Raw genomic sequence first — 14043 nt, forward strand, 5'->3', positions numbered from 1 at the left:
TTCAATTTCAAAAACATATGTGACCAGATTTGCAAAAAGGGGTCTTCCACGCACATCCAATTTCATGAACTTGAGAGACCATAAGTTTGTATTCAAGTAACATATAAACCAGTTATTACCCCATGTTGGTCTGATCAAATTTCAAGTCAATAGTCTTTTCCAATCCGAAGTTACAAACCGTCAAAGTTAGTGAATTGGATGTTTGTGGAAGACCCCTTTTCGTAAATCCGGTCACATATAGGGTTTTTATGCCTACAGGAATCTGATGCCAATATAAGTAATTACATATGTGAAGTGCAATATTATAAAACTCCAGGCTCATACAACATTGTTGACTATAGCTCTGTGTAATTAGATTAAGAATTTGTGTGTGTGTTATAGGTCTGAAATTTATTTATTGTATAACAGAACAACAGCACTTAGTCCAGCTGCAGGCCTCCCAGAGTTAGGTTGTCTTCCTTGACTGGATGCTCCCTGCTTGATGGGTAAGTAGAAATCTAGGAAGAATGGGATGGGAATGGAAAGCAGAAATGGGAATAACCAACGGAAAATATCTGATAAAGATCATCATGGGATGGATTTACAGGATTTTACACTGCAATGTTTCTTTGCAGCACTGTGGATCCCTTTGCTATAGTGATCAAAACACTCTAATAAAGCAGTCACCTGCATTAAAATACTGTAATAGAGCAGTCAGGAATGTTTCACTAATTATCCTACACGTTGATGGACTAAGTTGTCATTTATTAGGTATGCTGTATATAGACCAGCGAAGTCATTGATACTGAAAACAATAGCCACTCCTTTGAAACCATAAACGTTTAAAATATTTGACATTAAAAATTAATACTGATGAAATTCGCAAATTATTCTATAGTTAACTGACATTATAGGCTTTGGAAACTGCACCTGCTGCTTCCATATAAGAAGTCATATGATAAGAGTGTGTGCAGCACTGGTGTCAAATTGAACTGGCTCCAAGAAGAGTCCCTATGACTGCTCATATTGTCCTTAGTCTCCTCATTCGGGCCATGTACCTTCACATACGTACGTATGTGTACATAGGTGCATAGCTCCAATGAGGTGACTGCAGCTACCACATCCCCAACATGTGACGTTTTCCTGAGGTTGCAGGTACAATCCTGCATGTATATGCAGGCACTGTCAGTTAATTAGAATACTTTGTAAACCTATTCTATAATAGTTTTTAAATGTTTATGGTTTCAAGGGAGTAGCTAACTTTCAGTGCTGATGATTTATCTAGTCTATATACGTAATCTATGACAAGCTATAGTCCATCATTTACCAGGCAGGTCCCCGGTTGGATAGTTAGTGAAACATTCTTGACTGCTCTATTAGATTATTTTAATGCAGCTATTACAGTATTTCAATTGTATTAATGGAAAGATACAACAACACTATAAAGAAGAACTGTGTTGCAAAAGCAAACCTGTATTTTCACATGATGACCTTTATCAGGCATTTTCCATTGGATGTTCCTGTTCCTGCTTTCCGTTCCTGTTTTCCTATAGAATTCTACTTACCTCTGCTTGATCTTCTGCCCCAGATACACATGATCACACTACGCAGCAGTATAAAATATGACAATATAGCCCAATGAATGATGCTCCTCTCTCTTGATACTAAGCTTCTCAGCCAGTCTCTTCCAGAATACTGTAATTTCATGAGCCATCCCACCAGAAGCAGAACGAACAATACGTATAAGTATACACATTGTGTTCAACTTCCCAGATCCTTTGGGATATTCCTAACATTAAAAATGTGTCCTGCTGTGATCAGATCCACTCTGGCTCAATCATGTGTCCTTAATACACAGGTTTCACTGTACTTCTATCAGACTATGAGTAAAACAGTGCTAACTAACCATTAGTTTACATGATAAAGACTCAAACCAAAGCTACATCAAACACCTTTTTCACAATTACATACTGTTATTGTCCAAGTAAACAATAAATTTCAGACTGGAGTGCTGTCCTTCAACTAATTTTATCAAAGTGTCCTGACTTTCAAGGTCAGTAAGGGGAATATACTTTGGGATAGAGATTGGATGATAAATACGGTGATAAATCGCTGTATTGCAATACATAGGAGAGTGATACTGTAACAGGTATTGGTACAACTTTTTATGCATCGGTACATTGTGTATCAGAATAAAAAATCATATTGGGTGAACGTTGTATACATATAGCTGAGTTTGGCATAAAATTTTCAAAATATTGAAATGCAGATGCCAGTTCACAACCAAGCTATTGAGTTATTCCTATTGCCACAGAGTTAGAATAGAAAAATCTTATGCACTGCTTTGTAGTATTACAATATATCATGTCGTGATATTTTCGGTGCAATTAATCATTACTAGTACTTTCAAATCTTCCATCTCTACTTTGAATCACAATAATTATTATTATGAAAGTGTCCTGCATGATTAGCAGGTTCCACTGTACAACATTAAGAATTGGAGCTAGAAATATGGTCAAGTCTGCTTAATCTGTGACACGTATATAATCTAGAGATTTTACCTATCTAGCTACATTGCCATGCAACAACTGTTTAACCTTGAAACACCACCACAAGCTTTTGTTATGGTGCGTATGATCTGACATTGAATGATATATAGCAACTTTTACAATATCATGCTATGTAATTTTAAACAGCAAAATATTTATAGTGTACAACACTTAAAGTTTAGAATTTGTTTATACATAATCCTCTTATGCACCATTACACAACTGTTTTACCTGATCAAAGTCTACACATTTTCTATTTAACTACTATTATAACATAGCTTTATAACAAACAAATGCATGTGACCACTGTGTACAGGTATAAACTACACATAACATTGATCAGATATTGTAGTAGCAGGGTGCATGTGGCATATGAAGATTGGGCTTTCTGGCCAAAAATATCACAGCCTCAAACAATGAAAAAATCAAGCCTGTAACCTTGGCCATGCATTATCAAGTTACACTTGTTTGAAGGCATCAGTCAGGCAGTCAGTAGAAAATTCCACTAAGTATTATATATTTTTGATTTTGTAGTAAATTTTTGGAAGTGTTTCGGGTTGTACTGAAGACACTTTTGCACTAGGTTATACTTATACAATACTGCCAAGGCACCATAAGATTTTATCATGCATGTTTTTAAAGATTGCATAACTGTTCTGTCATGTAGTGGCTCACAGTAGTGGTTGCGCTTAATTGTTTGCGGCATTGGATTTCTACAGTACTTGGCTCACATCTATAGAGTCCCATTTTGAAGACTCAACTTTCACTGTGTGAAAAAATTAATTTTCAGGAGTTCCTGGAACAGTGTCCTGGGATGTCAACCTCTAGTCATTGACAAAGTGTAGTGTAAGATGGGTACCTACCAGCGTTGAAACCCGGTCACTACTGCTGACCCGGATTAATTAAAGCCCAGGCGTGCGATAAGAGCTATGTTTCGGCTAGTCTCGAGCGAGCGAACGAGACTACGTTTTGAGCGTTCGATTCGTGTTGAGTAAATATTGCAACTTCAGCCTAGCTGTAGGTTGGAGACCAAAAAAAAAAATAAATAAAAAAAAGGTCATCACCTACTGACAATAACTACCCCTCACTATAGATACCCTCAGTTTCGTGCTACATACTGCACTTACTAATAAATGGGCGTGGCTGAGCATATGCTGGTAACGCGATAAGTGGGCGTGGCTCACGAAAGAGCTACGCGATAGCGTTTATAAGTTCCACGTCGTCAAAAGAACAATTTCGTTTCTCACATGATCCAATCCTGGTCAGACCCGGATAATTTGTAAACCGGGTCGGACCCGGATGACCGGGAGAAAATGTGACCCGGTTGACCCGGATGACCCGACCCGGTTTCAACGCTGATACCTACTAAATGATTATAATTATAATTCTGTTGCACATATGTTAAAGTGCTTAGGTTGGGTCAGAACTATACCAAGATTACAGTCACTATCCAAAATCCCCTGACTATGCACTTAGTTGACATCCCACATCACTCAGTATAGCTACAAAATGGTATCACCTTTATAACACTACCTTGTCTGTCTGCTTCTAACAGAGCTTTTACTCAATGAATGAAATCACTTTAATACACATGATGCTTATTGAAACTGATGCTCTGACTTGTATATACTCAAAATGTGTATATGGCCACAAGTATAATACGCCATGTTATCATGTGTTCATTCATTAACATGTGTATAGTTCAGTGGGATGGCATGTTTTCCTGTTTTGTTACTCCATGTCTTATGACAGTGACATTTTGTACATCATAATAATGTGCTATATGTAGGTTTCTCATGATAGCTAGCTACTCATGTAGCTACTCATGTATGCATAGCATTTGGAATTTAGCAAGTTGAAATGCCATCAGTAAACCACTGAACTCACTTGTATAATTGTATTAATTTTAACATAAAAAAATTAGTGTGAGGCCAGTAATGTTGTAGTTAATATTTTTAACATCCTGTATAAAGTGAGTTCAGTGGCATTTCAACTTGCTAAAATTCCAAATGCTATGTATACATGAGTAGCTAGACAATATGAGAAACTTACATATAGCACATTATATGATGTACAAAATGTCACTGTCACAAGACATGCAGTAACAGGTGCGTATGTGCCATATAGCCTTATAATCACCCACAAATATAACATATAGTTGTTAAATACCAGTCTATGTATGGCTGCTCTCCAGCAGTGATGCCATCGCATAGTATTGGATTACATAACAACCTAGCTTTGCTGCATCACATCATCCAGCTCATTGCACATCACAGATACTATCATAGATCACCCATCACGCAAATCCGTTGCAGACAAACAAACTATTGTGTAAATAAATGCAGGAGTAGTTGATATGAGGGGGGGCTGGGCTAACCCAGATATAACTTATGGAAATGAGGCACTACATTGACTCTGGTTTGGATTTGATTTGATTTATATATTTAGCCTCCGAGCAATCGGCTACAGCCATTCTTCCTTGCCCGGAGGGACACATTACAATACATAGATAGTACACACAAAACTAAACAAAGCAAGGTATAACTGATACAAAGACAACCAAAGTAAACAACTTACAACACACACAAAAACAAAAACATGCATATAGTTACAATCATATTAATATTATCAAAGGAGTGAGTCACAGGACACCCACGTACTCATAAAATGGAGAATTAATACAGTCAGTTACAGATGATGGTAATGCATTCCACCATTGAATAGTTTTATAACGAAAAAAACGTTGAGTAAAGCATAAGCGGAACATAGGTATGTTCGCAAAATATACTGGTGTCCTTGTACTATAAGAAGTAGTTCCACCGTTGGTAAAGTGAGCCAAAAAGAAAAGGTCACAACACAGCCAGCTGACAATAGCTACCCACCTCATGATCACCAGCTATGCATTTATAGCTGATAAACTACATAAAATTCCTTACATAACTCGCTACACATTGCTCTAATACTGTGACTGCTCTATTAGAGTATCCCAATCTTTAGCAAGGTTTTCAGCCCCACTCCAATAAGGATAATTTTGACGTGGCATCATTCCCCCTAACCTCCCCCCTTTCCGCCGCCTATGAATAAATGTATTTATTTATACAATAGTTTGTTTGTCTGCAACGGATTTCATGATGGGTGATCTATGATAGTATCTGTGATGTGCAATGAGCTGGATGATGTGATGTAGCAAAGCTAGGTTGTTATGTAATCCAATATTATGCGATGGCACCACTGCTGGAGAGCAGCCATACATAGACTGGTATTTAACAACTATACGCATTTGAATACGTTTGTGGGGGGATTACAAGGCTATACGCACCTGTTTTCCTTGACTGAATTGGCATGTAAATTATGCTGCATTGTTGCACTAGTACTGGTGCTTGCTACATGTATCGAAATGGTTGTTATGGTTGTTATTGTTATACAGTGTGAACGTTGTGTGCCATATGCACTGTATTGTGCATGCATTGCACACAGGAAGTTGTCTGATGATGTGCAGGGTCATTACTAAGTATTGTGGATTTCAGTTCCATTTGTGAATTGTGTTGAGTTCAAAACAATGTGATTATATACATCACCATGTAAACCACTCATTTTCAAATGGAATTGGATTGAAATCCACGGTATAATTCTGGTTCTCTGCCAGCTGCAATGAGTTGTTTATGGGTTACATCCACATGTCTTGCTTGGTAGTTTGGTGCTGAAATGAGGATATTGTCAGTGCAACAAGCCAATTTCAACTCTCTTTAAGATTCCCCATGCACACGTCATAATAATGTAAATACATCACATTCCACCATGGTCAATGTTCACCTATCAAGACACACGGTAGTGTGTCGTGCGGCCCAAGAAGCTGGCGCGCCACACCCGTGAGTATATTGACAGGAAGAACGAAAACGTCATTTTCACACATTTGTATCTCGGTGATCACTTATCTGATTGGAACCAAATTTGCTACACAGTTGCCCGCCAGCTAAGGGAGTCTACATTCCAAATTTGAAGGAAATCGCTCCAGCTATTTCCGAGATACGAGCTGCCAAAGTTTCGTTTTTTTTTCTTCGTTTTTTTTTTTTCCTTCTTCTTCTTCGTCTTTTCGCACACTTGCAAAAATTGCTATAACAAGCAAACGCGTACTCCGATCGCCTTGAAATTTGGAACACAGAAAGGGAGTCCAACGGCGAATCCTAGCATCAAATTTGGTACAAATCCGATGAATGGTTCAGGAGTTATGACCGATTATTCGCGTAAAACAAGATCGATTTGTTGTCACGCCTACAGGGTAAACCGCTTCATGGAATGAGTTGAAAATTGCTATGTAGATGGAGTAACTATCGTAGGAGTGCCTTTTGGTGGTTTGAAAGGAATCGAGATAAAGACCACGGAGATATGACACAAAACCCAACCTGTGTCACAATTACGCGATCGATTTTTATGAATAAAAAAGTATTAGTTTTCACGCCTACTAGGCAAACCGCTTAGAGCAATGAGCTGAAAATTGGTGTATAGCTGGAATAATCTTCATAGAAAGTCGTTGCAGTAGTACAGAAGAATCGGATTACAAACCACTGAGTTATGATTCGAAAGCCAACTCCGTGTAGCAAATGCGAGATCGAGATACTCTAATAGAACAGTCACCCTAATAGAGCATTCGGCTAATTTATTTATTCCATTATAGAATTTTATTACATCACAAGTTATTCTGTAGGGAGTTCAGCTGCAAACAGTTAATCTTATAGACAGTTCAGCAAGAAGACAGTCACCATGTGGAGAGTTATGCAAATATATCACTATAGAGATTCAGAACATTACAAGTCACACTGCAGAAAGTTCAGCTATAAACAAGTCATGCACTGTGTAGAGAATTCAGCTACAATTAAGTCACTCTCTAGAGAATTCAGTTACACAGAATTCAGCTACACACAAGTCACTGTGGAGAGAGTTCAGCTACAAACAAATTACCCTTTAGAGTGATCAGCTACAAACAAAACACTTTGCAGGGTGTTCAGCTGCAACAAATCAACCTTTAGAGCGATCAGCAATGAACAAATCTACCTGTAGAGAGATAAGCTAGAAACAAATCACCCTGTAGAGAGTTCAGCTACAAAAAATCACCCTGTAGAGACATCAGCTAGAAACTAGACACAATGTAAGGAGTTCAGCTACAAGCAATCACCCTGTAGAGAGTTCAGCTACAAAAAATCACCCTGTAGAGACATCAGCTACAAACTACACACAATGTAAGGAGTTCAGCTACAAATAAATCACCCTGTAGAGAGTTCAGCTAAAACAAATTAACCTGCAGAGAGATCAGCTACAAACAAATCACCTTTTAGATAGTTCAGCTACAAACAAATTACCTTGTAGAGAGATCGGCTACAAACAAATCAACCTGCAGAGAGATCAGCTACACACAATTCAACTTGTATAGAGATCAGCTACAAACAAATCACCCTGTAGAGAGATCAGCTACAAACTAGACACAATGTAAGGAGTTCAGCTACAAGCAAATCACCCTGTAGAGAGTTCAGCTACAAACAAACCAACCTGTAGAGCGATCAGCTAGAAACAAATCACCCTGAAGAGAGGTCAGCTACAAAAAATCACCCTGTAGAGATATCAGCTAGAAAAAAATCACCCTGAAGAGAGGTCAGTTACAAAAAATCACCTTGTAGAGAGATCAACTACAAACAAAACACTTTGCAGAGAGCTCAGCTACAAACAAATCAACCTCATCTAGAAACAAATCAACCTGCAGAGTGATCAGCTACAAACAAATCAGCTTGTAAAGAGATCAGTTACACACAAATCAACCTGTAGAGAGATAAGCTAGAAACAAATCACCCTGTAGAGAGTTCAGCTAAAACAAATCAATCTGCAGAGAGATCAGCTACATACAAATCACCATATAGATAGCTCAGCTACAAACAAATTACCTTGTAGAGAGATCGACTACAAACAAATCACCCTGCAGAGAGATCAGCTACACACAAATCAACTTGTATAGAGATCAGCTACAAACAAATCACCCTGTAGAGAGATCAGCTACAAACTGGACACAAAGTAAGGAGTTCAGCTACAAGCAAATTACCCTGTAGAGAGTTCATCTACAAACAAATCAACCTGTAGAGCAATCAGCTAGAAAAAAATCACCCTGAAGAGAGGTCAGCTACAAAAATCACCCTGTAGAGAGATCAGCTAGAAACAAATCACCCTGTAGAGAGTTCAGCTACAAGCAAAACACCCTGTAGAGAGTTCAGCAACAAAGAAACCACCATGTAGAGAGTTCAGCTGCAAACGAATCACCTTATAGAGAGTTCAGCTACAAACAAATTACCTTGTAGAGAGATCGGCTACAAATTAATCAACCTGCAGAGAGATCAGCTACACTCAAATCTACTTGTAGAGAGATTAGCTACAAACAAATCACCCTGTAGAGAGATCAGCTAGAAACTAGACACAATGTAAGGAGTTCAGCTACAAGCAAATCACCCTTTAGTGAGTTCAGCTACAAAACAATCAACCTGCAGTGAGATCACCTACAAAAAAGCACCTTGTACAGAGTTCAGCTACAAACAAATTACCTTGTAGAGAGATCGGCTACAAACAAATCAACCTGTAGAAAGATCAGCCACACACAAATCACCCTGTAGAGAGATCAGCTAGAAACTAGACACAATGTAAGGGGTTCAGCTACAAGTAAATCACCCTGTGGAGAGTTCAGCTAAAACAAATCAACCTGCAGAGAGATCAGCTATAAATAAATCACCTTATAGACAGTTCAGTTACAAACAAATTACCTTGTAGAGAGATCGGCCACAAAGTAATCAACCTGCAGAGAGATCAGCTACACACAAATCAACTTGTAGAGAGATCAGCTACAAACAAATCACCCTGTAGAGAGATCAGCTAGAAACTAGACACAATGCAAGGAGTTCAGCTACAAGCAAAATCACCCTTTAGTGAGTTCAGCTGCAAACAAATCAACCTGCAGTGAGATCACCCACAAAAACGCACTTGTACAGAGTTCAGTTACAAACAAATTACCCTGTAGAGAGATCAGGTAGAAGAATTCACCTTGTAGAGAGTTCAGCTACAAAGAAACCACCATGTAGAGATTTCAGCTGCAAACAAATCACCCAGTAGAAAGATCAGCTAGAAGAAGTTACCTTGTAGAGAGTTCAGTTACAAAGAAACCATCATATAGAGAGTTCAGCTACAAAGAAATTACCCCATAGAGAGTTCAGCTAGAAGAAGTCACCTTGTAAAGAGTTCAGCTACAAAGAAACCATCGTGTACAGAGTTCAGCTACAAAGAAACCACCATGTAGAGTGTTTAGCTGCAAAAAATCACCTGTAGAGAGTTCAGCTAGAAACAAATCACCCTGTAGAGAGATCAGCTAGAAGAGGTCACCTTGTAGAGAGTTCAGCTACAAAGAAACCACCACATAAAGAGTTCAGCTGCAAATAAATCACTTGTAGAGAGTTCAGCTACAAGTAAATCCCCCTGTAGAGGGATCAGCTAGAAGAAGTCACCTTGTAGAGAGTTCAGCTACAAAGAAACCATCATGCAGAGAGTTCAGTTACAAACAAATCACCCTGTAGAGAGATCAGCTAGAAGAAGTTACCTTGTAGATAGTTCAGCTACAACAATTCACCCTGTAGAAAGATCAGCTAGAAGAAGTCACCTTGTAGAGTGTTCAGTTACAAAGAAACCATTATGTAGAGAGTTCAGCTGCAAACAAATCACTCTGTAGAGAGTTCAGCTACAAAGAAACCGCCATGTAGAGAGTTCAGCCTCAAACAAACCACCTTGTAGAGAATTCAACTACAACAAATCACCCTGTAGAGAAGAAGTTACCTTGTAGAGAGTTCAGTTACAAAGAAACCATCATGTAGGGAGTTCAGCTACAAAGAAACCACCATGTAGAGAGTTTAGCTGCAAACAAATCACCTGCAGAGAGTTCAGCTAGAAACAAATCACCCCGTAGAGAGATCAGCTGGACAAAGTCACCTTGTAGAGAGTTCAGCTACAAAGGAACCATCATGTAGAGAGTTCAGCTGCAAACAAATCACCTGCAGAGAGTTCAGCTAGAAACAAATCACCCCGTAGAGAGATCAGCTGGACAAAGTCACCTTGTAGAGAGTTCAGCTACAAAGGAACCATCATGTAGAGAGTTCAGCTGCAAACAAATCACCCTGTAGAGAGTTCAGCTACAAAAACATCACCCTGTAGAGAGTTCAGCTAGATGAAGTCACCTTATGGAGAGTTCAGCTACAAAGAAACCATCATGTAGAGAATTCTGCTACAAACAAACCACCATGTAGAGAGTTTAGCTGCAAACAAATCACCTGTAGAGAGTTCAGCTAGAAACAAATCACCCTGTAGAGAGACCAGCTAGAAGAGGTCACCTTGTAGAGAGTTCAGCTACAAAGAAACCATCCTGTATATAGTTCAGCTACATTTCAAGTCACCCAGTAGAGAGATCAACTGCAAAAAAATATCCTGTGGGGAATAATGGGCATGTAATAAACATATGTATATAATTTGTATAATTACTAATAAAATCAAAAACAATTGAAGCATTAAAAATCTTCTTTAAGTTCTTTTCTTCTTCCTGTGGTAAAGAAAAAAACACATGGGTTAAAAAAGCCCCAAAGCCAGCCATAGGCCGGCTTTGCAGTATACAAATACAAAAAGAAATGATATCTAATCAAAAACAGCCAAGCTGTAAAAAAAGGTGCGGCCCCCAAAAAGGCCATGGTGAAAAAAGATGTGAAATCCAAGGTGGCGGCCAAGAAATGGCTGTGATGGTAGGTTAATGGTTACATTTTAATAACGACAATTCAGGTGAATTTGGTGCCAAGACCAAGCGGCACAAAATTCACCTGAATTGTCGTTATTAAAATGTAACCATTAACCTACCATCACAGCCATTTCTTGGCCGCCACCTTGGATTTCACATCTTTTTTCACCATGGCCTTTTTGGGGGCCGCACCTTTTTTTACAGCTTGGCTGTTTTTGATTAGATAATAAATACATATTAGACATACAATGCATACCATGCACATGCATATGTATCACCTAGCTAGTACCAGTAAAAAATGGCTAAGTAGCTCGGGCTAAAAAAGGGGCTAGTTGTGGCCAAAAAGCTAGTTGTAAATGACTTTAGTGTTGGCTAGTTGTAAATGGCATGGTGGATGGGCTAGTTGTAAAACTTAGACAAATAGCCAGCTGCATCAATACGTGTTGTAGGGATCTGATTGAAAGTACCTCAAGGCTTTCATGTTTTTATTTATTAAATTTTGTCCCTTCGGCTTGCAAATAACTTCCAGATTCCAATAAAATTGCTTACAGATTCAATCTCGGCACACTTGTGTTTCAAACGTTTCTCTGGAGGAGTAGCTATGCCGCAGAGTCAGAAATCTCTTTAGTTTTCCTCTTTACTGGTACTTTGCCACACAAGCCCTCTCTTTACTTTAATAGACAATCATGGCAATATACAGCACAAATAAAAGCACTTACTTTAAACACACTGTGTATCCTGGCTCCTTAGGGCTAGCTGTAAAAATATTTTCTAGTCATTGAATTAGCTATCTGTACACCGTATACGTATTGTGTAGCTACAATATCACCTGATGCTTATAGCAGCTCTTGAAATGATCACAGATGTAGCGATACATATTCTGGTACTTCATCTACAGTATTTTAAACACTACTTAGTCTTGTTTGCTAGTGATGTAGTGATCGTCACATTTTATCACATAGCTGGTGTGTTTTGGTGGTGGTACCATGATGACAGTCATAACAAACAACAAAGTATACCTAGCAACAGACTGCTGACTAGATTGTAGCAATCGTATCTGTTTAACAAAGTTAAGCTTGCAATTCAAACGATCAATAGTAATATAAGTTAAGTTAGCAATTCAGTTATTTGGGCTGGATTGTACTGATAAAAATGACCCGTGATCAGCTGTAGCCTAGACCTGGCCTAGACATGGGTCTGCTAGCTAAGTCTCGTGACAACTAGAAGATTAAATACCAGCATAACTATCACGTGTGTCAGGGGCGGTGGAGCAGGCTAAAGAGTGAGGGGGCCAGGCCAGCTGTAAGCTGATGACCAAAAAAACAAACAAAAACAAAACGAAACAAAAAAAAGATAATCACCTGCTGACAATAACTACCCTCCACCAGCTATATCTCCTTATTTACAACTACACATACGTAGCTAAGTAGTTTAAGCTTGCTGTCGGTGGTTAGCTAAGTACAATCACTACAATTTATTCTTAATTTAATCTATTGTACTATATACTCCATATGGAGATTTCTGTACAGTAAACAAATAATAACAATAATAATAGTCTTGTCCACAGCAGCCCACGCATTTAATCACGCGTGGGGGCCGGACTGGACTCCGTTTATCTATACTGAACGGATATTGTTTTCGCTGGGTCGAGTGGGCCCAAAAGCCTTGGTGACAAGTGTAACTATATCGTGCTGACAATAAGCGGAGATTTTAAGCCTACGAGAATTTTATGCTGTTGCGCTCGGTGTGGAGACTAATGTCGTCTGGAAAGAAGTTAGTTAACGGAGTTGAACTGTACTACGACAGTAGAGGAAACGGTGACCACACCATCTTGTGTATCCCTGGTATCTTGGGTACTACCAGATCAGATTTTGCTCCTCAGTTAGATTACTTTGGATCACGTGGGGAGTTTAAGATTGTAGCATTCGATCCGAGAGGACATGGCTACTCCAGACCACCACAACGTGTTTACTCTGGTACGAGTAGTTATGAGAATGACGCAAAGGATGGCAAGGGCTTGATGGATGCTCTAGGTATTAAGCAATTTTCAGTACTGGGATGGAGTGATGGAGGTGTAGCAGGAATGATACTAAGTTCACTTTATCCTGACTCTGTCAAAACTCTGACTGTGTGGGGATCAACAGCGTATTTAGCCGAAGAGGATTTCAAGTGCTTAAGGACTGTCAGAGATGTTTCCAACTGGAGCCAAAAGATGCGAGAACCTTTAGAACAAGAATATGGCAAGGAAGAATTTCAACTTTTTGTTAGGAAATATTGTGATGTTCTGGAGGAGGTCTATCACTCAGGTGGAGATATTTGTACAGGACTGCTGGCTAATATTAAGTGTCCAACATTAATTCTACATGGAATGAAGGACCCAATAGTTGCTAGTTTTCATCCAGACTACCTTACAAAGATCATACCAGGTTCAGTTGCTCACCACTTTGATAATGGAAAGCACAACATCCATTTGCGTTATGCAGAAGAGTTTAACAAAATTGTGGAAAGGTTTTTAATGGAGCATGGAATCGCTAAACAAGCAAACAAATTATAACTTAGCTAGATATGTATATCATAGTCGCAACATGTGATTGACAAGCGTTAGTACTAGGGTTTATAGAGTTCTAAAATTTATGCTATTCTATAGTAGGGAAATTTCTACTGTCAAATTAAATGATTTTGAGGATACATACTGATGACCATGAATACACA

The 14043-nt window shown here is 38.8% G+C and overlaps 1 pseudogene; it reads left to right on the forward strand.

Annotated features, from left to right (window-relative positions):
* Positions 1-12960: 12960 nt before the first annotated feature.
* LOC136253043 (valacyclovir hydrolase pseudogene) lies at positions 12961-14043 on the forward strand (annotated as a pseudogene).

This window comes from Dysidea avara, chromosome 4 (genome assembly GCF_963678975.1).
Source record: "Dysidea avara chromosome 4, odDysAvar1.4, whole genome shotgun sequence".
Classification (NCBI taxonomy): domain Eukaryota; kingdom Metazoa; phylum Porifera; class Demospongiae; order Dictyoceratida; family Dysideidae; genus Dysidea; species Dysidea avara.